This window comes from Octodon degus, unplaced genomic scaffold (genome assembly GCF_000260255.1).
Source record: "Octodon degus isolate 3935 unplaced genomic scaffold, OctDeg1.0 scaffold00181, whole genome shotgun sequence".
Classification (NCBI taxonomy): domain Eukaryota; kingdom Metazoa; phylum Chordata; class Mammalia; order Rodentia; family Octodontidae; genus Octodon; species Octodon degus.
In genome coordinates, this window is record NW_004524757.1 from 2,391,114 (window position 1) to 2,416,418 (window position 25,305).

Genomic DNA, 25,305 nt, shown 5'->3' on the forward strand with positions numbered 1-25,305 from the left:
GACTGAGCACCTACTAGGCCTTGCTTCTGGTGGTCCACTAAGAGCTCATTGTTATGCATAGTCTCTGCACGCTTTTATACTTCTCTCTCTCCCTCCCTCCCTCCCTCCCTCCCTCCGCCCTTCTTTCCTTGTATCCTTCCCTGTCTTAATTCTTCCTTTTTAATTTCTCGAGCTCCAGAGACAATGGTAATTCTCCAGGAGATGCACACTCTCCTCGTAAGAGTATTTGGTAAGAAGTAGGAGCAAACCCCGGTAGTACCTATTCAAGACCTCAGAGTATCACACTGTGTGGGAGAATGCACTTGCTGGCACCATAGGGCTCCCAAAGTACTCTTACACCTTTCTAGATGAACAATGGGAGCAAGGTGGAAAAGAGCTCTGGGTTATTAATTTGCAAAATGAAAAACTTCCACATTTATTTTCTTTGATATATTTCCTACTCCCAAAATCCCAGTAAAATGGGTGCTTTCCATTATGGTTTCATAGAGGGGTAAACATAGGTAGGTAAAGGGGATATATATATATATATATATATATATATATTTGGAGTATAACCTAGATACCATGTGTCCACTCTTATGAGCACTTTTTCCATTCAGAAATACTTGAATATAGCAACTTGATGGAGGTGAGGGTGGGAGTACAGGTTTTATTTTATTAATTTCATTGAGAAACAAATAGCAATGAGACAGTTTCAAAATTGATTAATAGGACAGTTTCAATAATTAATACATTGCGTATTGTTGTCTTCATAGTGGTTATTCATAGTACAAGATGGAGACATAATATCCTGTCCAAACATTAGTACAAATCTTTCTTCTCATTGAATTAAGGCAAAGTAGTGGTATAGTAGTGGTATATACAGATACAAAATGGTCCTTCATTTATGTTCCCTTTTTTGTTTAACTTTGTCAGACCTGGGTATTCCATTGCCATTTAAATATTGTAGGTGCATGAATTCAGCAAAATATTCCACTATAGTCTAGTAGTCCATAATAGTAGTGGGTTATCAGTAGAACTGACAATGTCAGAAGTTGTTGACTTGAGCCTTTTATAGCTCAGCATATTAATAAGGCTTTACTTTTAATACCCCGTTTTTATACTTTCCTGCTGGACAGTTAAGACCAAGATAAAGCAAGACCTATATAACAAGAAATGGGGAGTACAGTTTTTGCATAACCACTGTCTCCAGTTTTTCTTGGAAGCATGAGATGGTTCTTGTTTCTGTTCAAATCACTCCTAATACTACCTTGGCATTGGGGCACTATCAGTATAAGTAAAGTTGTGTGCTCATTAGCTATTTATGATCTTCCAGAATTGTTTCGTATAACTTTCCTTCCTCTTGAGCGTATTACTCTTGCTGTGCTGCTACTACAGTAGTGCCATCAAAAGATAATTTTGTACCTAAGTTCCATCTTCATACACAAGTCATTGGAATTAGGTGGAAGTCACAGGTCAACGTAATTCTCTTATGTCAGATTTCTTGGATAGAGTTTGAATGAGAAGAGCACTTTGCTGTTAGTTCCCTGGCTCCAGTCTAGTCACCTCCCTCTCCCTCTCCTTCTCCCTCTCTGGGGGGATTTATACTCATTTCTTCCTTGCTCTAGTCCCTAATGATCAAATACAATACTGTATCTGTGCTTTAAATACCAAAAAGTACTATTCACGTGCTGCTTATTCTTGTGGCTTGTGTATTATTACTGAAAGCCCTTATTTAATAGCTTCCAGCCATGATCAACTCTTTCAAGGCATGGACTAGCTTTATGGCATCATTAGCAAAGAAATTTCCTTTTCAAAGAAGGCCGAGATTACATTTTGTGAAATGTTGCCTCCCGTAGAACTGACCACTTTCAAGTACTAATTTTACATGCTCTTAAGCATTTGGCAAATGAAGTGGAACACTTTTTTAAAAAGATATCTTTCCTCTCAGAAGATCATTTCAAAACACAGATATATCATTTCTCATCGCAGCGAGAATGTGTACTGTTTTCAACTGGATTTCTTTGTGTTTTCCTTGAAAATGCAGCTCACTCACTTCGTGTTCCTGTTGAAGGAAAATGCTCACATTGCCAAATTTTCTCATTAGCTTCGCCTAAGACAGACTCCTGTGTCACAGCTGATGGAGCCTTTATGAGCTTTTTAGCCAAATGACTGATGTTTGCCTCGTTATGTCAGATCTGAGGGCACTCCTGGCATCTCTCTTTATTCCCTGTCTAACACCATCAATCGAGCAGCTGCCATGCACCCATGATCAGGCTGATTATGAAAATGTGCTCAGGAGTCTGACGATGCCAATTATCTTTTATCTGAAGAGGCCAATAGGCACTGGTGAGAGCTTATATTTTTGCAAACAGATTTTGTTCTAGGATTGACAGGGAAAAACTGCCCAAGCCAAGTCCATAGAAGCTAGGTATGGGTCATGCAAATTAACTCTGGCTTATGGAAGAACTTTGTAGAAGAGTTGGCTTTAAGCATTTGAACTCTCTCCTATTCACCCTCTAGAAGATTATTTTGACCTTTTTATTTTTCGTTTCATGTCCTAAACAAGTTCATTTTTCTCAGGACCATGGAAGGAAACCTTTGTGAAGCCAAGGCCTCCTAGTATACTATTCCTAAATGCACTTTTAATAAAATGAAGGTGAGCATTTATTTATGGGGCACATAAAATTTCAGCTGTACCTTCATAAAGTTTCACTACTTATATAATGGCAACACTCACACACTGCTAAAGACAAATGCGATCTTTGAGGTTGTCTGGCTCTGGGCCTCCTGGGATGAGCTGTAAGTGATTGGGTCTAGGCTTTCTTGGACCACTGGCTTGCTCCTTTGAGCCTGCTGGAAGGGAAGAGGCACGGTGGTATGCGATCTCTGAATAGAGCTCAGCCTTTGTGCCATGTAGGGTGTCAGCTCTTACCTTTGGTATCATCCACGCCATGTGCTCTCAGGTGACTTTAGGCAGGATGACCTAACCCTGAAAGCTCTGACATTGAAGCAGGCTTTTCCCCTCCTAGACTTTTCATTCACCCATGAGAAGCCATATGGCTTCTTACTATCACTTCTGTTTAGCCCTCTTTTGTGTCTTTGGGTGGCTGGAGGGGTTGGAAAAAGTAAAAGCCTAAATTATTTAGGTCAGCACATCAGGTTGCTGGCCAGAGTTTGAAAGAGTTTGAAATAGACCATTTTGTCGATACTGCAGGCTGACCACACAGAAGGACCTTCACATAGATTCAGGAAGCTGGCGAGACCCTATCTGGAGACTCTCCTGCTCATTTCTGTTAAGCTATTTATTTTTGAAACCAGCAAATTCCTGTGGTGCTTGAAGAAGTGGGTGGGGGCTGCATTTTTCTGTCTGTTTAATACCTCTTCTAGCTGGCACATCACAATTTCATTGCTTAATACTGACAAGGAATCTAGAACTCGAGGAAGAAAGAAAACCTACAGTTGAAGGCTGAAACTGGGAGGTAAAGGACTTAGGTTTAAAAAAGAAACAGGTAGGTTTGTAACTGTAGCCTAGCATTGAAATCAGCTAGGTAGCTTTGAAAACATCCATGTCTAGAATCTGCGTTCAAAGCTCCCCCCACTTCAGCCAGGAGTGGGAAACACTGACACTGCCGGGCAGCATATGGTTCTCTGTCAGAGATGGGAGGAGAGCCTTTTCTGGTCTCCGTGCATTACTGGCACCTTGAACTTTGCCAAACCATTTAACATCTTTGAGCCTTACAATCCTCATGTGGTAACTGGACACGGGAATAATACTTGCTGGTTGGGAAGGGCCTCCTCCTTGCCTGCTGTTGTGCATTGTGCACACTCATTTCTTAGTCTTCACAAATCTTGACTATAGTAGTTATCTCCAATCTACAGATGTGGAAACTGAGGCTCAGAGAGTTGGAATCCTTTATCCAGGTCCTAATAAATACTGTGGAACCAGGACTCTTACGCAGGTGATGAATTAATTCTGAGTCCAAACTCTTCTCCACGATGCTAGAAGATAAGGATGGTCACCACAAGAAGACTTTCTCCACAGAACTAGGAATTAAGTGAGTTAATATGTGTCCAAATGCGGTGCAAACTATATATGGATATGCACATAGGAGTTGTGGCAATGGTAAGAAGGTGGGCGTTTCATCTCAAGAAACGTCGACTTCTGCTGAGAGACTAGAGACATGCAAACAGAAGTGAAGGGGCATTGCTGAATGTTCTCAGGCTCTTGTGCCTGGGTTAGAATCACAGAACAACTCTTAGAACTGCTTAGCCTGAGTTGATCTGGATTACTTGGGTCTGGGATCAATTCCCAAATACATTTTGGATGTCCTCCTCAGGACTTCTTTACCTTATGTTTATGTCTACTAGATTTCAGGCTCTTTCTCTGTTTACAGAACTGTGTAACATAATTGACCTGTGTATGCATGTGTGCTTTGAGAGAGACTTAACTTGTATTTGAATAAGTTACTTTGACTTTTTTTTTCATTGGTGGATTTATCACATGTATCTAATTTTGCTTTCCCCCTTAAAACATACCAAAACTGTAAGAAAGGTATTTTTTTGAAGGAAGGAACCCAAAAAGGAGTTGGAGTAAAAGAGAGGATATAAAATTTTGAAAGCTGGAAAACATTTGGAAAAGTGGAAACTGATTTAGCAGATCTGGAAGTCCAGATCATAAGCCAGCAATGGAAAAAGCTAAGAATCAATCCAGATCACATTATAGAGCCTTCAGAAAGCTCATGAATTCATGGTCCCAGCTATCCCTTAAAATGAGAATGAAAAGGACCCAAAATACAGGGCACTGGTGGAAGGCCAAATAAGGTGAAGTGAGCGCCCTAACTCCCTCCCTCCCTTGTACAATCTTCTGTTTCCCCACTTGTACAGAAATTTGGAGCTTTATTTTTTGGAAAGAGTAAAACAGGTCTTGGAGTGCTTCTCTGGAAACAGGGACAGTAACTCAACACAGGTAGACATCACCAGCCAGGACACTGGCCATGAGGACTCATGGTGACATTCCTGGAAAAGAGAGGAAAGAGATTGCTGTACAAGTCTCCAGAGAGATGAGAGGTAAAGAGGAAGAGAGGAGGGAAGGGCAGGAAGAGAGAGAGAGAGAGAGAGAGAGAGAGAGAGAGAGAGAGAGAGAGAGAGAGTAGGAGTCATGAAGAAGAACGGTAGGGCTTTGGACTTTACATCCATACTGGAAGCCAGAAGCCAATTCTAAAGGAAAAGAACTTCTACCCTAAGTTTTCTATTGAACTAAGTTATCAATGAAGAAGGAGGATAGAATGAAGACATTTTCAAACACTCATGATCTGAAAAGAACTTTTTTAAATTTTTTGCAGTAGTCACAGATTTTTATTAGACGAGAGACACTCCAGATTATCTCAAAGGTAAGTGTTAAGAACTGCTAACAACCATGCCAGAGGAGAGGTAACATTCCTGTGTGTGGGAAAAGGCAAAAATAAAGCCTAAGGGTCAGGTTCTCCTCCGGCTTAAGTCCGTCCTCTCAGGAGGTTTTCCGCTTGGCAGTGTCACTAGGAAATAGTCTAAAAGATCTTGTTCAGTGTGACCAACAGTTCTTCAAGTTCTGGACGAGCCTGAGCCTTCCCTTGAAGTCCTCTTCAGTGCGCTCCCTCACTGACACCCTGACTCCTTCAGGAAGGTTGCTCTGGAGTATTTCCAAGATAACCTCTGTAAATGTCGCACTCAGACCGCTGATCTGAACGACTCGCTCACGGGTGGCTAAGGACTGAGTTCAGGAACATTTTGGGGCCTTGGAAGTGTGGAACAGTTCCACGGTTTTGGTTGGCATCGCGCAACTTTCCTCAACTTTGATGGAGAGACGATTGCAGAGATTGGGCACATACTGAGAATAACTCTCTGCCAGGGTCATATCATATGCAGAGGCGAATGTGTAAAACCCCATATTCATAATCTGCCCCCAAATTAATTGGTCTCACTTCCACTTTTCCCTTCTCCTTCTTGGGCTCTTGTGGTATAATTAGGTGCTTGCATCTTCCAGTGCCATGAGTGGGCTTTGTCTTGCACTCACTGGTACTCAGTAGAATGCCACCTGTATGAGAAATAGGACTCTCTCCCCAAGTTCTGAATCTTAGCAATGAAAAGGCTTCTTTTAAAATGGTATTGTTCCACAAGCACAGCACCTTTCCCAGGGTTCCACTCATTTTTTTCTTGCTGCAGTCTCTAGCTGTGAAAACCAAAGGTCCATTCCCCCAGCTACGACCCATCAGCCCTGTAAAGATTTTATCTTCAATCAATTCCTTCTAAGTAAGCTACAAGAGGATGTATTGGTTTACCAAATGAAGGAATAAAATAAAGGAGGAGATTAGTGTGTATATGGAAGCCAGGTGCTCCAAATGTAGTAGAGCAGCAAAGGAAGTCCATAGGATCATGGCAGAGATTGTACAAGTTTTGGAGGCAGTGATTCAAGGTTAGAGTAGGTCACAAAGCTCCAAAGGAAACTTTTGAAGAAAATGGAGCTGCTATCTGATGTGAGCACATGTATTACAATAGTCACAAAACTGGTAGAGAGTTCGATGCTGTATTAGTGGTAAGTGCATAGAAAATAAACAAAATAATAATGAAAGCCACTTCTAGTGGTTAACTTCAAAAAGTGGTTGAGGAAAGGCAAATTATGGCTTGGTGCTTGGCTTAACTCTATCGCACATAATGAAAATAAAGATTGATCTAGCTAAAATTTTCCATCTTTGAGAAGACAGAGAGATAGGAAGTATTTTGATATGTAGTAGAGGGAGAGGAAGCAAGAAGGGTCAATGTTCATCTATAAAGGGAGGTCAACAGATCATACACAAAACTGAAAAATCAAAAAACAGAAATTCAGTTCAGTTATTCAGGAAAGTAGGCCTCAAATTCTAAAAACTTAACTAATGAAAAATGTCAAGCAGAAAGGAGTTGTGGGCGCAGCGCACAGTGGTAGCCTGCTATTTTTCTTAAGGTGGCTGTTGAGGCTAGGTGACTGTTGGAATCTTTGCATGTGGACATAAATTTGAGACAACCCCAAGTTTCTACTGATTCCTTTTGCAGGTACAACAATGAAAGTTCCCCTGAGACAGAAAAGGAACAAAGTAGTAATAGAAACTCCTACTAAGCAGCTGACAGTTACAGAATAAAGAAGCTCACCAGTAGAGAGGCAAAGCCTTCATCAATATTTAATTCTGAAGGGAAAACAATCTCACACCAAAGAAATGGGCTATGGTGCATCTCTAGGAAAGAGAGCCCTACCCCCCACCACTTCATAGCTCCCTTCGCATTGGGAGCCTAGGAGCCCAGGATGCTGCACAAAGACTCCTTCATCTAGCTGGTTCTCTTCTCTCAATGGCCCACAAATCCACTGGAGCTGACCCAAACACAATGGGCACTTGAGATGCAGCCTGAAGGGAGCATAAAATAGGGCTACTGTGTTCCTATCTCCTCTGTCTATAGGAATCTGGATCTTTCTGAATTTTGCATGAACCTCACACTTCAGTACTTCAGCTTGCTCAATTAGGCCAAGTGGTAATACATTGTACACTAACAGATCCTAAGCACCAGTTAACAGGGCATAATGAAGTCCAAGCATTCAACGCAGAGGAAAAATCATATTACCAGATATTTGTAGTCATTTATTTAACAGATGCAACTAAATGGTATAAGCAGGAGAATACTGGTGATGGTTGCTGCTGTTTTGACTTCCTTTTGTATTCCTGCAGGATAAAATCTGTGGAGATGACTGCATGTGTTGACTGACTCCTTAGGGAATGTGACACATCCTGCAATAATAAAACCTCCCTGATAAACTCTCAGCACCACTAAGGAATAACTCAGAGCCCCATGATGACACTTGCGTCTGCCTGTCACCAGTGGCCACCCAGTAGTCACTGCAGCTGGGCTCGGTACAGGAAGTGATAGAGCATCAAGTGTGGTGGTGAGGGTGAATGAATCAACCTGTTTTCTGGGGTGAGGCTTCACTGAGTTAATTTGAATCCTCAGTAGGATTTACCCGGAATCTCTGTTTGTAAGGCACTGCAACAAAGAGAAGTTTTAGGCTGCAAATTGCGTCCTCGCATGCACTTAAAATCTCAAGCCCTGTTGCTTTTGTGGAATGTTTCAGGAAAGGGACTACAAGGAGTGGGAAAGCAGAGGTGGACAAAAAGGGAGTGAGGTCATGGCAGAGAGCACGGCGTGTTGGACAGGTATCTCCTTCTTGGTGCCAGGTAAATCAGCACAGGAACCCTTAATCACATGTTGTTCTATGGTATTATTAAGTGAATACATTTTTCATGGCCCACCTGCTAGTGTAACTAATTAACAGCCATTCTCATTAATTACATTGATCAGGATCATAAAATAATTTCAAATTGCTGAACATGATCAGCAGGAGTAAAATGGTTTCACTTTAATCCCTTAATGATTTTTTCATGATTAATCAAACAAAATATATGTAGTTATTTGATCCACTTTTTTCATCTTGGAACTGCAACTCAGGGCAATTATGGCAGACATAAAGTTGATGCAAACAGAACTATATTTCATGCAGGAGCTAATTAAGCAATAAGGCGCAACAGGGCGGGGGACATGATTATCACAAGATCATCACCCCCCTGAGGATTTACAAAGCAAAAGGTACAGTTGAGTACCTCTGCTCCCACAGGGCTGTGATTACCTTCAAATAACCACGCATCCTGCTGGCGCCGTATTGCTAATCGGAAGCTCTTTCCAGTTTACATAGAAATAAATTGAGGAAAAATGACTTTGATCAGAGGAAATGGCTCACTACAGTATGAAGATTTCATCAATTAATAGTGACAACATTAATGCATGCTTTAGAAGGTTAAATAATCAATCATGCTGTTCTCACATTATCTATGGGTGTTGGGGGTATTTGAAATTGATTGTTTACACATGGAGGAGTGCATACACCTCATCGTTTGCGTGTATGAAATGTCTGCAAATGCTCATGCTTCTAATAATTAAGTTTTGATCTAATTGATTAGTACTTTCTTTTAAGACAGTAGACATCTCTTGAATGAAATGTTAAAAGGATAGCACAGCAATTCACTTTCTTCTTTATTTAGTCAAGCATGTTTGCGACACATGATAAGTGCTTCCCCTCCCCCCATTCCCCTCCCCCATCTCTTGGTTCCCTTCCTATTTGCAGAACATCTATCTCCCTGTTTCCTGTGGAATCTGAGAAAGACAAAAAAACATGTATTAGCCAGACTTCAGACATGACCTCAGATTTGTGCCATCTCTGTGACTCTCCCTCTAGTCCCTAACTGACTACAAATAGGACAGCAGGGATACTTGGCCACTTCAATGGGGAAGATAGTGCTGGCTCTACTGGGGACGTGATTCCTCCCCTTTTCTTGCAAAGGCAAAAGGAATGAACAAAACCAAAACCACACAAAAGCAAAATGAGCCTTGATGTGCCCGAAGTGCTTGGAAGAGTGGTGCAGCACTGCACCATGGGAATTCTCTTAGTATCCATGGCGTGCTGCATGCTGGTGGAATCCTGGTGTGTCCTTTGGGAACCATGACAGGATCAGGGCAGGAGCCAAACACAGCAGGAAGCAAAATAAGCCAAAAGCCCACCACTCTTGCTGGCAACCTTTAAACAATAAATCTGTAGCTATCACCTAACAACTACCCTCTGGCATCGGGCTCACATTTAAGACCCAGTAATTTCCTTCTCATCACCTCTGTATAAAGAGATACTTTGTCAACTTCAATAGTTAAAGGAAGTAAACTTTCTTTTATACTATTTGAGGTCACTGTCTTTAGCTGACTTATGCCTAAAATGATCACATTTATTTCATTTCTTATTTCTTTCCTTTTGGCTAAAGTAACTACAGCTTTCTCACAATGTTTAGATGTCAAAATGTTTCCACGTCTTAACTCTCGAATAGTAACATGGTAGTTAAATTGTTGTTGATTCTTGAAAATGTTCACCCAGATTTTCCCAGGTTATTTCAAAATGAGGATGTTTAGCATCTGTGGATTTCCTGAAGGAAATGTAGTCGTGTACTTTTTGTGACCCTGTGAAATGAAGATAAATTGTGTCCTGTGCAGGATACATTACTGACTTATGACATGCATAAATTGACAATCAAGTGCATCTCTTCCATAAAAGCATCCTTTGATTTTTCATTTTTGTGTTTGGAAGGTAACTTTGTTAACACTGTGATGTACTGAAATGCGTGAATAGGGGGAACAACTGGACACTAGACCCCGGAGTTTTCCTTCACGCACTGGTAAGTGTAAAGAAGATACCTCACTTTAATCTTGCTATATATTCAGGTCAACCATGAAGCTCAATTCAGTCAAACCGTTTGGCTTGATTTGGCTCTGCTTGACACCAGATTTGCTACCATGTAGCGATACTTTTTGCTCAGTTAATAACGAATAAGACTTAATTGAGAAGCAAAATTGGCACGAGACACCGGCGATCAGTGTGATCTTGAAACGCGGGCTTTGTACTGAGTCTACTGGTCTCCTGGCTTATCTCGGGTTCACAGCAGCACTCAGGCTTGCATTATGTATCATGGAGAGGAAATGTCAGTTATTAACGTAAGTAGCATAGGTGTGAATTGTAAAAGGGCTTTTAAAGTGCCAAAAGCTGAAAAGGGAAATTAAAGGTGGTTATTTATGATGGAGCTTTAGAAATACTTAGATGTGTTCTTGGGACACCTGGTGTTTAGGTTTTTAAATCATGTTCAGTCTTCAAACTTGCAAAATTCATGTAAAAATAATAAAGGCATCTTCCCCTGTAAACACCTAATATAGGTGTTTGAGTGTGATCTCCCTCAACCAATCTCACTTCAGAGAAATGTTACTGGATCTGGTGAAATGAAACGATGGTACCTGAAACTCAGTTGACAAATGAAGAGCACTGGAAAAGCTCTACGGGTTGCAGTGAGCTCTGTTTTGGTTTTTATTCCTGTAACTTACCCACACTGGTGTAGGTTATTCAGAGCGGGGATGATGAACCTTCTAGACCCTGCAGTGAGGCAAACAGCCTGCTGCAGTGCACCACTGGTGTAGAGGAACCTTTTTGCCTGTAAACATTGCTGGTGAGACTAAACAGACTCAAATGTCTTCTATGGAGCTGAGCATCACAGTAAGTTTTGAGATAGATAGCCCACATGGTATCAATAAAGCACCATTTAGTAATTGCTCATTGGCCCAAACAAGTGCAGGGACAGCTTGGCTAGACAGATGGAAAGGGCTGCTGTAAGAAGGGATCAGAAAAAGCATTGCTCCTCCGCCGGCCTAAATCCACTAATCTGATGTTATTATTAGCGATAAGGAGCAGTGCCCAGAAGAAAATCTCTTTCTCTGCAAATGTCATTTAAATAGGGCTCTGATATTTTCTGGTCAAGTTGACAGGCTTTAGTCAAATAGTGAGCACCTTATTTGTAAATGCAAGAGGGAAAGAAAAGCTTCAGTTCAGCAGTTCTTTGGATGTCAGCTTACCAGTATTGATTAATCGTTCAGTAGCAGCAGCTGCTTCTTTATTAAATGTGCAGCTCACCATACAAAAGATATCAGGTGTAGGAAGTGTTTGTTGACAGTTCACCTTTTCCCACAACACAGAGCCCACTTTTGCATGTTCTTTCAATACTATTCCCTGAAATTCACCTCTTTCCCTTTCAAGGTGTCTGCAGCCCTTAAACTTTCTGTCCATTCTTCAAGGCTAAGTTATCAGGGTACCAGTCATGTGGTAACTGCACCATTTGATAAAAAAAAGCCTTATAGCATATTTTAGCCTCTATCTCTATCTCTCTATGTGTCTCTGTCTCTCTCTCTGTCTCTCTGTGTCTGTCTCTGTCTCTATCTCTGTCTCTCTCTTTGTCTCTCTCTGTGTCTCTGTTGCTCTCTGTCTCTCTGTCTGTCTCTCTGTGTCTGTCTGTCTGTCTATCTGTCTGTCTGTCTCTCTCTCTCTCCCCACTCTCTCTCTTCCTCTTATTCATTGTTGAGCTATGTGGGAAGATCTTGCTACTTAAGTACTAGTTGTAATTATAGACACAGCACTTATATTGCTAATGAGTCATATTCTGAGAATTGAGAAGCTGCTCCTGGTCTCAGCAATGAGGCACCTTACAAAGCTGAAAGGACATTTTGAGACCACTAGCGGTACTATTTAGCAAGTTACCTGCTCTGCATTTGAAAATTGCACACCAGTGTGGGTCCAACACTTTCTGAAATTTCCACACCATCTGGGTGAGTTTGCTTTGTAGGAGGGTCTAGCATATATGTAAATGCTTAATGGGTTTACCACCCCTGGTATACCTTTAACAAACAAAAATGCAGTAAAGAATGCTTTCACACTATTTCCCAGGCTTCATGATCAATTCTGGGTTCATCTTCCCTTAGTATTCCAAGCCTTTTCAATTTTCCCTTGTTGTGTAACTTCCATGACACTCCCTTGGCATTCTCTCTCTCTCTCTCTCTCTCTCTCTCTCTCTCTATATATATATATATATATATATATATATATATATGACATTTCTGTTTTCCCCTTATTCAACAAAGTAAGGAGTTCTTCATGCAATGACATAGGCACTTGCAACCCTTATAATTTGAATTTTCAAGAATAGTTTACTTTACAAGGCTTTATCTATCTCCCACAAATCATCAAAATACATTATAGATTTGAATATTTCCATATGCCAGAGACAAACTCTAGATCTTTCATTTGAACACTGCATGAGGTACTTTGTTAGACCCTACGTCTCCCTTATTGGACAGAAGGCATGGCCACTGAAGAACTTATTCATTCCTCATTCAATAAATATTTATCTAGTAGCTAGTTTGTGCTACATCTTCTAGGTCCTAGAACATATAGCAAATAGCGAGATAACCAGAGAAGTGTTTCTGCTTTGAACTAAATAGTGTGGGCTGCTCTCATGGGGTCCAGTGAAGAAGTGGAGGCTGCCCTTTTCACAGAGAAAAGCCTTTCAGAGGAGAGGATGTTTAAAGAGACACCTGGAGGAAAAGCCTGAAGGAAAGCTTTCCAGTGAACGTACAGCACAGCAAACGCCAAGGCTCTAAGGTGTGAATGAGTTGGCAAGTCTGAGGAAGAGAAAGGAGGCCAGGATTGGCGAAAGGAGAGGAATTAAGTTGGAGAGTGGCAGGAGATGAAAGGAAAGAAGTGGGCAGAAACAGATATTATAGGGCCTGGTAGACCATGGTAAGGAGTTAGATTTCATTTTGAGTGCAGTGGGAAGCCCCTGGAGAATTTAAGTCAGGCAGTGACAAGATTTGATTTATGTTTTATTAATAAAAATTTGCTCTGGCTCCCATGTGGAGAAATAATTGGAGGGGGGAATAGTAGAAGCAGGGAGCCAGTTAGGAGGTTATTATGGCAGTTGTCCAGGTGGGAGTTGCTTCTGGCTTCAACCAGAGTTCTAGAAATACAGATGGAGAGAAGGGTCTGCATTTTGGAGGTAAACAGATGAAACTTCATGAACCAGGGACAAAGAGTGAATTGAGAGTGATTGTTGAAACTAGGTAAAGAGGATGAAAAAGGGGACAAACAATAGAGAGTATTACATGGGAGGTCCACTTTGGAGATGGAGTCAACTTGGTTTTGATGTTTGAGTAAGTTACCTCACTTCTCTAAACCTTTCCTTATTTGTGAAAAGAGAGTAATGAGCTTCTGAAAAACACGGAATATAGAAGAGCTCAGACAGGTAAATGGCAGAACACGATGATGTGGTTTGATACACTAAAAACTCAATGATTCCTGTTGAGTAGAATGAGTATCAATAGCACAGCTGGCTTCCTTGCAAAGATTTCCCTTCCCAAGTCATCAGAAACAACAATACAGGAAAATTAAATTCTATGCAAAACCGAATGCTCTCAGCACAATTTGAAGACGAAGAGTGACAAGTGTGAAATAAACATGGGTGAAAAGAGAAAAAGATCTCCAAATCCCTGAGGGAGCTCATGTACCTGCTCAACTACTACTCTGATACAAAAAGAGCTGAGAAATACAGAGTTCCCGGAGTTCTTGGATGTTGAAACATTCTTTCCCTTATTGCTTTGATATTTTAATAAGAGATTAGCTGGATAAAGCTCTATCACTTTCATTTTCTTCTTTTTTTAAAAAAAATTTGCCCATTGTTGTGTCTTGCTCTCTCAAGTTATGCAATGCATTTCTTTGCAGGCTTTGAGAGTTCCATCATGATCTTTCAAATCTAGTAGTTTTGCTACCATTTGTCTTCCAGCTGATCATTCTGAATGATTTTCTTAGTCACACAGAAAACCATTTCCATTGGTTTATTGCAGTTTGAGTAGTTTAGGAATGTTTTCTTCTATTGTAATTTTAAATAATAGATCTTTCCTAGGGTTTTGTTTGCCCTTCCCAGACATTAGTAATATGAATATTATTTTTTCTTTGCTTTCCTCCTATTTCCATTACCTTCTCTCTAACTTTATGTGCTTTGTATTTATGAAATTCTCTTGTTTACCCATTTTTCTTCTGTATAACATTGCTTTCATTTGAATCTATTCATTCTTGTGTAGTTTTTAATTTATTCTTGACATAAATGTGTTTTTATATATTTTTGTGGGCATATGCTTTTTATTTAGTTCTCTATAGAACTGTCTTACAGTTGTGTTGTACTTTACAATTATTTTTTGATGCAACAGTTTTCTTAGTAGATACTGTTTAAAGATTCACTTCCTGTTCGATGGTGCATTCACAAAAACTGATCATACGTTAGGGCACGAAGAAAATGTGAATCGCTTCATTAGGTGGAAATAGTTCAAAAAACACTGTCCAATTACCGTGCAATAGAATCAGGATAAATGAATGAAATAATATTAAAAGGACAGAAGGACCTGTGTGAAACAGCACCCAGTGGTTTAATTTGGGTAATGGAAACAATGCAAATAATGAGAGTTATAAGTTCTAGGCCATAGAATACAATAAATATCCAGAAATTAATTCTGTGATTAATTATGAAGGAGGGAAGAATATTAGCAATATTTCCTCTAAATTCAGATCTGTTTAAAAGGAAAAGGATAATTTTAACAAGCTAAGAATCATCTCCTTAGCTAAGGTGAAAGTTCTTACCACCAGGGTTAGGGTACTGACATCATGAATGCGCCAATGTAGTATGCTGAAGAAAGCAAATTCCACATTCACCTCAGTGGTAAATTTGCCCAAATGCATACTTTCTATAAAATCATGATAAAACTTTTGACAAAGCAAAACTGAGGTACTTTTCATGAAATGATTGAGTAGGATTCATGAGAAATGTCGAGGTGAAGAGGTGGAATTCCTACATAGAGGAGAAAACCAAGGAGACCCAACTAAATGTAATGTGAAATCTTAAATGAGATTCTATGACAGTAAGAGGGATATTAATGGAAAATCTGGATAAATTTGAATAAACATTGTACTCTAGTTAAGTGTGTTTTGATAATGTTGATTTGCTGCTTTTTTAAGTTAATTGTATGGATGTCACGTTTGTTGCTAACAAAGACAAGTGGGTAGAGAACATACATGAATGTATGGACTGTGCTTATAACATTCTCTAAAGTCTAAAATACTTTCAAAATAAATTCACTTTCAATATCAAGTCTGTCTTGCGGGGAGATTCCTAAACTTTTTAAAATCCAACCTGCATTTTAGTAGACTGTATGTTTTCCACTGTGTTTCCAAGCCTCAAAGAAGTCATAGCTTTTAAGGCCTCCAGGCCAGATTTTTCAGTTTTCAAACAGTTGCTTAATAACAAAACTCTATCGGATATGATTGGATCTTTAGTGATTAAGAAGGCAATTCAGGATTTTGCAATGTCCCTGGATCAAATTTACAGACAACAAATTATCACTGTACAGCACAGGAGACTCACAGATGTGGCAATTAAATGGAATGTCTATTTGGAACAAGATGGCATAAATGAGTTTCCTCCCCCTTTTCCATTTGAGCTGGAGTTAGTGAGAATGAGATAAATAAAGTGCTCTCCTTTTTTCATATGTTAACTTTGAGCTCACTTGCCTTTGTTTATGGGGCATCACGCAATTTTGCTGCTCTAAGACAATGACAAGAAATTGGCTTTGTGTGCCAAGCACTATGTTTACAATTATGGACATCAAAAGATAAAGCATGAATAGTGAGATCCTGCTGTGTCCTGAGTTCTTTGAGAAGAGGAAACAGAATCTTCACAGAAAGTAAGTGGCCCCTGTGGTCACTCAGCTAGTAAATGATGAGCAAATGGACATTTCACCCAAATCTTCCAGATTCCACAGCTCAGCTTCTTTGGTTATTGCAAGCTGCCTGTAGAATGAAAATTCATGATCATTTGAGATCTTGGCTTGTGCAGACTAAAATGTGATATGGGGCCACACACTGCTTTTCTGTACGAATCTTGCCAGAACCTCCTGTGTAGCAAGGGTATGTGACCCAGTTAGTGCAAATAGTTTCATCATTTGAAGTATTTAATCTATTAATTGATGACAGAGCAACCTGATTTGCTAGCTCATGAATCCTAGAAAAGGGGTTTAGATTCTTAATATTTCCTCTTTGCATCCCTAACGTTTCTGTCCTTTTGATATTTGATTCAAGAAGTTAATAGAAAAGCTATAGCCTGTTTTTGGGTTCTAGAATGTTATAAAACTTGTAGAAATTCACAGATCTAGTTATGACTTGCCCCAGTGTCAGTGAATGTTAATGAATAGAGGATTTCAGAAAATGGAAAGATACTCCATGCTCCTGGATAGGAAGAACGCACATCGTGAAGATGGACATACTCCCAAAATTACTGTACAGATTTAATGCTATCCCTATCAAACTACCAGCAACATACCCACAGACCCAGAGAAATTATTCCTAAAATGTATTTGGAACCAGAAAAGACCTAGAATAGCACAGGCAATCCTGGGCAACAAAGACAAGGCAGGAAGCATTACAATTCCTGACTTGAAATTATACTACAAGTCTACTGTGATAAAATCAGCATGGTACTGGCAACAAAATAGACCTGAGGATCAATGGAATAGATTAGAAGACACTGAAGCCCCTACGAACACAGTCAGCCACCTTATCTTTGACAAAGAGGTCAAACATACTCACTGGAAAAAAGATAGCATCTTTAACAAATGGTCCTGGAAAAACTGACTCTCTACATGCTGAAAACTAAAACTTGACCCAGGTCTATCACCATGCACTAAGCTAAAGTTAAATGGATTAAAGATATAAACATTAAAACAGAAATACTAAATCTCCTGGAAGAGAAAGTAGGGGGAACTCTTGAAGCAATAGGGGTAGGTAAGGAGTTCATGAACAAAAATCAAATTTCATGGGAAACACTTGAAAGAATGAACAACTGGGACCTCCTCTTATTAAGTTTGTGCACATCACAAGAGATTACCAACAAAGTGAAAAGACAACCCACAAATATGGAAAACATCTTGACAAATAAGTACTCAGACAAAGGTCTGCTCTCTAGAATTTATAAAGAACTAAAAAACACTAGGGCCCCAAAATTTAAAGACCCAATCCAGAAATGGGCATCCGAGATGAACACACACTTCTCAGAGGATGAAATTAAAGAAGCGAATAAATATATGAAAAAATGCTCCACATCGCTAGCCATCTGTGAAGTTAATGAATTTTTCCAGATGCTGTTACAAAGTTATCAATAGGTCCCCAAAGTGAAATTAATTGACACACGCACATACATGTTTCTGATTCGTACCCTAAAATTCGGTGCTAGTTTGGAATGGCATGTGTACAGGTGCTTTTAGTAACAGTGAGGTTGAGTGCAGTGTTGAGGCTTGGAGCCAAAGCCTGCCTTCAGAGCGCACCTAAGCTTCCAGCAAAGGCTCACAGTGCAGAGGGTCATGTTCAGATTCTGCTGCAGTCAAGAGTTTTTGGAGCTGGGCTATTGAATTTTACTTTGCCTCCTGCTAGCATTGACTTTCTTCTGCAGCATCACCAACAGTGATGAGCGAGAGCTGGTTCCAGATTTTTAAATTTATTTTTTTATTTTTTTAAATTTTCTCCACTAACCAAAATCCAGAAATACAAATCCAGGACTTAGGGGTTCTCATATAGATTTGCCGTATTCCAGAGGGTCTGTGGAAGTTTAATCACTTTCATATTTTATTTATAAAGCAAATGTTCCATGACATTGAAACATTAAATGGATTATATTCAGCCATGTGCAATGTATAATTTTCTAAAATCTCTGATTAATTTAATATGGGTGATTTTCATTCTTTGATATGTGGCCTTGGTGTAATTTATAACAAGCTATAAATATTTGAAATGCCGTCGAAATGTGGTTCGGGGGACAGCATTAACACCTGCCTTCTATCCTAGTTGAGTTATATTAAGTTTTGAATGTACATGGCTATGTTTCTGGTATATTGCTTGATTTGTGCTCTGTCTGAATCTGCGTATGTATTGGCTGGTTGTATTATAAGAGGTTCTCACAATTTGCTTAGCTTTTGATCCAAAACCAACTCTAATTCAGGGAGTTTTATGGCAGCATTCACTTTTTTTCCTGAACTATTTAATTCCTTGTAGTAGCAGATCTGCCAAACTCCTTCACTTGCTAACTCTTCCCTGAATACTCTTTCTAAGTCAGTGTGTGCATTATCAGCAGGGAAGAAAGAACATGTTTCCTGTCAAAACCTGTACCTTGAGACCCAGGCATCAAGGCTGGCCCTGGTGACATTCATCCTGTCACGCTGTGGCTCAGCTGACCCACCCTGGGAACTGCAAGGGCAAGGGCTGTCACTAAGTGTGATCCTTTCCTGCCTCTATGGAAAAGCAGGCAAAAAGACAGCCTCTAGCCCCTGTGCCAGAGATGAGAGTTTTCTCTCAACTCAAACACTTGCCTTGTGTCCCACCTACAGCTAGCTTGCCTTTTGGAGGGTGGGTAGAGGGAGTGTCAGAAGAATTTGCAAAATCTTTTGGCTTTTCCCTAAGCACTTCACAGGCTTTGCTACTGAGTAATCTGAATGTATGTAGCTGCAGTGCCTTTATCTGTAAGCAACAGAAGAAAAGAGCACCTACCTTTAGGATTATTACAGGAGTTGGAGGTTACACATGGCAGTACTAGAGTGTGCATGTGCATTAGTACATAGTATGGGTGCGGTAATACTGTCATCACCTTTGTTCTGTCCCCTGCGGTTAGTAATCCTCCTTGTAAATGACTTGGTATTGGCTCACAGGTGGTGAAACTGCCTATTTGTCTATCACTTGGCCAATTAAATTAATTGCCAATCCTGTAGCAGAACCTAGGGTTTCTAACGCTTTGTATCATGTTGCTGCCTGACCTCTCAGTATTTCATATGAAATAATGTCTATACGTCTATGGTTTATATCTAGATGTCCTCCCAAAGCCTCATGAGGTCACGACATGTGGGTTTTTCAGAGGTGGGTAAATCTAGAGTTTATAGTTGCTTTGTGATCCAATTCATGGTCCAATGCTTGGATGTAGGGTGTGAGTGCTATACTTGCCCAATGGAAGGTAGCCTGCATACAATATAAAGGACAAAGAGCTCTCTCTCTCTCTCTCTCTCTCTCTCTCTCTCTCTCTCTCTCTCTCTCTCTCTCCCACCCTCCCTCCCTCCCTCCCTTACTCATTGCTTTTGCTGTTTTCCATGCACTGTTGCCCCTCTGCCATGTGCCACCCCACCTTGGAGCCAGCTGATTATTGACTGAAACTTTTAGGAACTGTGAGCCAAATGAACTATCTCCCTTTTGACTTTGGGAATCAGGTATTTTGTCTCAACAACGAAGAAAAGTAACTAAGACACTATGTTTTCATGTACCTCTTTTCAAAACAGCAAAAGGCAAAAAAGTAAATGAGTAAAAAAGTTAGATCAGGTACTTAACAGTTATTGAAAGGAGAGGAAATTGTACTTCCCTTCTGTATTTCAACCCTTCATTTTGGAAGGGCCGTATAAAAGTTATATAAATTTGCGTAGCAGCTGTTTCTTTAGGTCTCCAGAGGAGTGACTTGGATAGTTAGCTGGCATCTTTTCATGAATGAGAACTTCATCAAGTCCAACTAGTGGTCAATACGCCTGAAAAGGTGTGGGACTTGATGGCTAGGCTGCTGCTATAGCGTAGCATTTGGGAAGTAGCACGAGGTCATCACCACATGGGGACACCAGGCCCAGCTGGTCATTTCAACCTTTTCCGTGCCCATGGTGCATTATATAAGAACTAGAATAAAACATATTTTTCATGTATTTTATTTCTCTTTAGGAGCAATGAGTTCCCCTTAAAAGTTAATTCCAGGAGCTTTTTATCAATAAGGGTAAAGAGGAAACAACACTTTGAGTTATATTACAGAACACTGAAAGCAGGAAATATCATTAAAATGTTTTGTAATTCCTGCTACTCAACCCACTGCTTTTCAAACATTATTCAGTCTCAGTGTTCTCATGGGAATATGGGAAACAGACCCACTTAAACACTATATAATGTGAGTTTGCTTGGAGAGAACAGTGGGCTAGGTTTTCATTTGTGTAAATTTGTACCCAAAAGCATGGACATTCATGCTCAAATGTTCTGACTGGTAGGGGAAGCCTCAAGAGAGGAGTTGGTGTGTTAGGCAATGTGATATTTTCCATAGTGAATTCTTGTGGTGTCGCTTTCTAATTTATTGAAATTGACAGCTCCAAGAAGGTTATGACTTTGGAAAGTGACACCTCCCAGAAGCCATTTGAATTTGGATGGTACTTTCTTGGGAGAAGCTGGCTTGTTGGCTCTCAATGCTTTGCTGTCTCATTTACAGTTTGTTCAAATTAAATATGAAAAGCAGATAATATTGTCAAGTGGTTGGAGCAGTAGGTCTGGAAAGATGAAAACTGAATTTGTGTACACCTATGATACATTTGTTTTCTGGGGCTGCTGGAACAAATCTTCGCATACACTATGGCTTGACACAATGCAAACTTTTATATTTCTGGAGGGCAGAAGTCAAAAACAGATTGACAAGGCTACCTTTCTTCTGGAAGGTGCAGGAGGAAATGTCTTCCTCTGCAGGCTGTCTGATTTCTAGATTGTTGGTGCTACATCATTCTGACTTGTACTTCCCTCATGTCCTCTCCATCTCTCCTTGCTCTGACCCTTTGCTTTCCTCTGATAAAGACTTGGTGAGCCTATTGGGCCCCTGTGGGATAATCCCAGATAATCTCTCCATATCACAATCCAATATGTAATCACGTCTGCAAAGTCTATTTTGTCTTGTCGTACCTAAATTCACGGGCTTGAGGGGCTGGAATGTGGTTATCATGTGAGGAGCCTTATCCAGCCTATTGCACGTGTGACTAATGACCTCTTGCCACACACTTTCTTCCTTTGTAAAAGATAGGCTGAAATGCTTCTCTGTCTTCCCATTAATATTTCCATTCCTCAGAGCTGAGCAAAACATTTTCTCCCAAGGAATGTTGAATACCTTGAGACGCTGTTTCCATATGGATGAAAAGTGGTTAACATAAGGTACTTGTTAATATCTGCAATGTACCTGTCAGGAGTTTATTTCACTTTAATTTATTAAGCAGTCTTTCAGTCATTTACTGTTGTACCTCCACCAGGGTTTCTCATGAACAAAAATGCAAGAGTTGTCTTTTCTGTTGGTAGTTTTGTCCCCTTTCACCCTCCTGATACTATTGATCCAGTTTAGGCCACATCACTGTGTAGCCCACATTACATCTTACATAAACCACTTGGTAAGGGGTGAACTCCTCAGCCTGCATCTATAATGTTCAAAACATTATGAAATTGCATGTTCTTTGCTTCCTCACGTTCATTCATCCATCAGTCCTCTTTTCTACTCCTTGATGAGGCCTTCCTGGCTCACTCCAGCCTGCAACACTTTTTCCCCCATCTGAGTTCTCCAGCAGTTAGAATTCATACCACCCATTTGCCAGTTGTTATGGGGTGTCTAATTTGGTTAATTATCTTTGCATGTCAGTAGGTCTTATTTCTCCAGATAATTATAATCTTGAAATCAAGGGCCATACCTTTCACATTGGCATGCTTGCCACTCAGCATTCAGCACCCAGTAAGCCTTAAACACATATTTCCTGATAACAGTGTGTGTGTGAATAAGGATTAGTTTTGCAGGCCCTTTGTTCTGGGATTTATTTTGCTGCACTATTAATCAGGCACTTTATGCCATTTAAATATATTGACATCTAATTTCTTAGCTTGCCCATGGACGTCTCCTCTGTCTGACATAGAAAATGATGTACTGACTCCGTTTTATGACTGGAATCACATGAAAGTTCATGGGCTTCCAGTGATAAGCTAGACACCACTTAGAGTGCTGACAATAAGGACTTTTCCTGAGCTTTAGTCCGTGTATGGAAACCAGGCCATTGCCAAATGATCTTGGTTTCTGGAAACACCTTCCTTCCCTGCTTAGTATGTCTGAGTCATATATTAACAAGTGCTGCATATAATAAAGTGCTGCATTTCTTCAGCACTTTATATCTCTCTTTTTGCACTTAGACACAAATGAAAGTTCTCCATGCCTCAGTCATTTGTGTATTCCTATTAAACCTACTTTGATGCTTGGATAACAATTCATTAAATTAACAACTACATACCCATGACTTCTTTGTCCTGCATTTGTAAATGTCTTTGTAGTTTCTTCTACGAATCCCCTCAATACAAAAGAGTATCCTCCCAAAGCCATCAAAAATACACTGCTTTCCCAACAGGATGCTTTCTAGCCAGGGCTACTATTGCTATTGCCACATCCAGCTTATCAAATGAACATGCTTGTAAACACAGACACTGTATGTGCAGGGAAAGTAGTTTTAAAGTGAAATGACCAAGCCTGGGTTTGTGGTTTACTTAAGACCTGGATACGTGAGTTAATTATTGTCCTTGGCCTGACAGAAAGTAGGAGAAACACACTGGGTTAGCTGTAGCAGAACATTTTTTGTTCAAAGACATTTTCTGGTTGGTAAGAGAAGATACCCATTGTACAAATATTTGTGAACTGATGGGTAAAATTCTAAAGTTGTTTTGAGACTCTAGAGAATGTGATCTTCATGAAATCATTCTTTGATTCTTTTCTTGTTCTTTAATTGGCTCTTGAAAAGGAGGGGAAGAGAAGGGGAGGCAGTCAATCTTTCTGAGAAGTTACAAAATAATCGCTGTATCTGTGTCAAACCATCTTTTGAGACTATACTAATGATCACAGCTCAGATTTTAAGAAGCTCTTTCACTCCAGTTTCTAAATTAGAGAGGCCGTTTCCAGGAGACTCAATGGTGAGCATAAGGATTGGTTTTGAGTTTCACTGTGGCCCCCTCCATTTTATATCCCCTAATATATTAGGCCATAGAAATCAGAAGTGTGAGTTCAGCCTTTCATTTATCATTGCAGTTCACCCCGATCATTAAATCCTTAATTTGGAAGGCTTGAGGGTTCTATTGTGCTGGCAATTAGCCAATTGCAGGTGCAAAATCTTGAAGACATCCATAGGGAGGCCTTGGTAGGAATCCTTCAAACTAATGGACCCCTCATTATGTATGGAGATGCAGAATTTTTGAGGGGATCAGTGTAAAGAACAGTAAATGGGTACAGATGCCATTCCAAGAAAGAATTGCCAGTGAGTGAAAATTGCTTGCCTGTGTCCTGACACCTTTTTGATAAGGCAAAAGAGACCCTTCACCCTGAGCTTTGTTCAGTCGCCTACGCGAAGTCCAGTGGATGGAGGTGGTACAAGGTGCACGCCACCTGTCATTTGCCTGCAGGAGCTCACAGCTCATGCAGCCTTCCTCTGTGCCACTGCATCCCATCCAAGTCAAGGCCACGCTTTGGGGCTAGGAATGGAAACCCTAGCCCAAGTTGGCCTTATGGACCCTGTTGTCCTGCTCTTCCAAGACACTTCACTAATATGTTTTAAGCCAAAGTGAAATCTTTGCTGCATTTCTTCAGCACTTTGTATCTCTCTTTTTGCACTTAGACACAAATGAAAGTTCTCTATGCCTCAGTCATGTGGGTATTCCTAGTAAACCTACTTTGATGCTTGGATAACAATTCATTAAATTAACAACTACATATCCAGCTTAGAAGAAACTTGGTATAAGAAAATCTGACCATATTCCTTTAAATAAGACATGTAAAAGTTGGGAAGTCATTGGCTAGTGAATGGAGAGAGAGGCTGGGAGGCTGCAGTGACAGAAAGCTGAATCATTAGTGTAAATGGTCAGTTGACATGAAGACAAAACAGCATCCAGTTCGCACACAACTCTGAGGACACGTTGCTGCATAAGGTGAAATGCCTCTACAGCTTTGGTGCCTTTCAGAAATTCCTCATATGATTGTGGAAATAGGTGGCAGGCTGAACAAGCCTTTGGAGTGAGAGCAGTGACTGTCAGCACCATCTATGAATCGACTGCTAGAGGCCACATGAAAGCAATGAGATACGGCATTGCATTTGTCAGCCCCGAGGAGGAGTGACCGCTGTTTGGCAGTGTGAACGCAAAGCAGGTGCCCTTTGCCTCCTGCTTGCCAGAGGGACCTGGGAAGCCCAAGCAAAGAAGCAGCACAATGAGACCGACTGTAGCAAGCTACTTCCCACATGTTTCTTTTTTTCTTTTCTCTTCTTTCTGGCTTTTTGTTTTTTAACCCACAGTTCACCCATCCCATTCTTCCCAGGCAAAGATAAAGGACTAATCAGTTTTCTGGGATGATTGATCCTGTGTAAGAGAAAGGGGAAATGATCCTTTAATTCTTCACATCATTTTCCCATACCGCCTTCTTTCTTTATTCCCAAAATGAAAATCTATTTCTGTCAGCTAGTGTAATTTTTTGCTCAGCTCTGAAAATTTTGTCATCAATTCTGGAACGTCTGCGAAAAGCTCCTATGTCCTTTGTCACCCAGCACAAACCATGCCTGCTCCTTTCCCTGTCCTTCATATTCACAGAGAACTCAAACCCATTTTAACCCAAGCAAAGCAACATTAAGAGAGTACAATGCAGCAGACAGAATCAGGAAATGCAACAGCATGCAAGAAGTCAAGGGCCAGCTCTTCTTAGCTAATGAGCCATTCACAGTCTCTCTTGCTGCTCGCCCCTCACACGTAGGAGGTGTATTCAAAAGGTGGAATGAGTCGTAACAGTATTTTATATTGATGGTGTCATCTTGGGTGGTTTCAAGTTTGGACAGACTTGTCAAGCCATTGTTCTGGCTCTGCATCATAATCCCTGCAAGAAAAGGATGTGAAATTAAAATGAATCATTTCTGATTTTTTCATCTCTTTTCTATTTGTGCCTTGAGGGAGCCTTTAAGGACTAGAAGGCAGAATATAATGAA

The 25,305-nt window shown here is 40.3% G+C and overlaps 1 protein-coding gene and 1 pseudogene across 2 annotated transcripts in view; one reads left to right on the forward strand and one right to left on the reverse strand.

Annotated features, from left to right (window-relative positions):
• The window catches only part of Aff2 (AF4/FMR2 family member 2), a 546,136-nt gene that overhangs the window by 108,075 nt on the left and 412,756 nt on the right, over positions 1 to 25,305 (forward strand). The gene's annotated exons all lie outside the window — the stretch shown is intronic.
• Positions 5,529 to 6,167, reverse strand: LOC101572102 (annotated as a pseudogene).